Genomic DNA, 1,343 nt, shown 5'->3' on the forward strand with positions numbered 1-1,343 from the left:
TTGTTTTTTCTCCTTTTACATTGTGACTGAGATTAAGATAAGGATAAAGTACCACAGCAAAACTCTTTTATCAAAGTGGCAGAATCTGATTTAAGCACAAAACTAAGATGCACAGCATATTTGTTTTTATCTGTCAGAAGGTGACTGGAGTTTACAAAAATTTGCAAAGACAAATATTTTCCTCATCAAACAATAAAAAAAATAATTTTGCCATAAACCAACAGACCTTCCTAAAAATATTTCCGACAGTGTCTTGTTAGGAAAAATTATGGTTTAACAGAAATGAAAGTCTGCTGTATGAATAAGAGATTTTGCTGCATATCCTACTAAACACCACAAGTGCCAACAAGCTTCTCAGATGTACAAAATGGACTTCTGACAATTTTGGATATTTGACTGATCCTTATGCCAGCAATTATTAATCAAGGCAAACCAATGAACTGCCTCCAAAAACCATTTTAAATGGCGACTTTCTTATAATAAAGATCCAAAGTTTAAAACAGTTCAAAAAAGAAAACACTTTTTAAAAAATAATACAAGTAAGTTGATGCTTTTTGAGTTAAAGATGCTATGTTACAGTAGGTTTAGTTTAGTTATATTTTCCTTAAGAGGTGAAGAACAGCTGCTAAATTAAGGTCCAAAAAAACACATTTATTTTTAACATTTGGCAAAGGTATATGGTTCTCCATACAGACATTTCAAAATGTATGTTGGAAATAAATATGAAATGTCAATATTTAGCATTATTCCAGATCCTTAATGAAAATACTACTTCTGTGGAATATTCTAAATATGTATTACAACTTCCACTGCACAGACTGGAAAACTGTAGGAGATAAAATAAAGGTTTATCAGTAAGTACAAGATGAAGCAACAACTAGCCAAGTTGCCCCACTGGTCATATTTCAGCACGTTTACTTTGACTTCATTCATAGAAATCAATTTCTTAAAAAAAGTAAAAACAAAGCGTTTTCTCTCTGGGTTCTGATAACACTGACCTTCAGTTAAAACCACTCATCTATTGTGAGTTTATTTTACAGACAACTAGAACATTATGAGCCTAAATACTGCAATGTATGGTACACAGTCATGAAAAAGCATACTTTGTGTGCAAGAATATCTATGTGGAATAGTAAGATCAGTATTTAGAATTACTTGTCCTTCATGAGTCCTACTATATTAATGTAGAAATATCCCAGACCTAAATTGGCCAGTTCACATTTCATCCACAGATCAATATGAGAGATTTATTTTTATATAAGGATTTTATGTGGCTTTAAGACATAAAATTACCTTTTTTTTTTTTTTTTTTTTTTTTTTTTTTTTTTTTTTTTTTTTTTTTT

The sequence above is a fragment of the Empidonax traillii genome, unplaced genomic scaffold (assembly GCF_003031625.1).
Source record: "Empidonax traillii isolate 1590-97213 ecotype Southwest subspecies unplaced genomic scaffold, ASM303162v1 scaffold5:size3517227, whole genome shotgun sequence".
Classification (NCBI taxonomy): domain Eukaryota; kingdom Metazoa; phylum Chordata; class Aves; order Passeriformes; family Tyrannidae; genus Empidonax; species Empidonax traillii.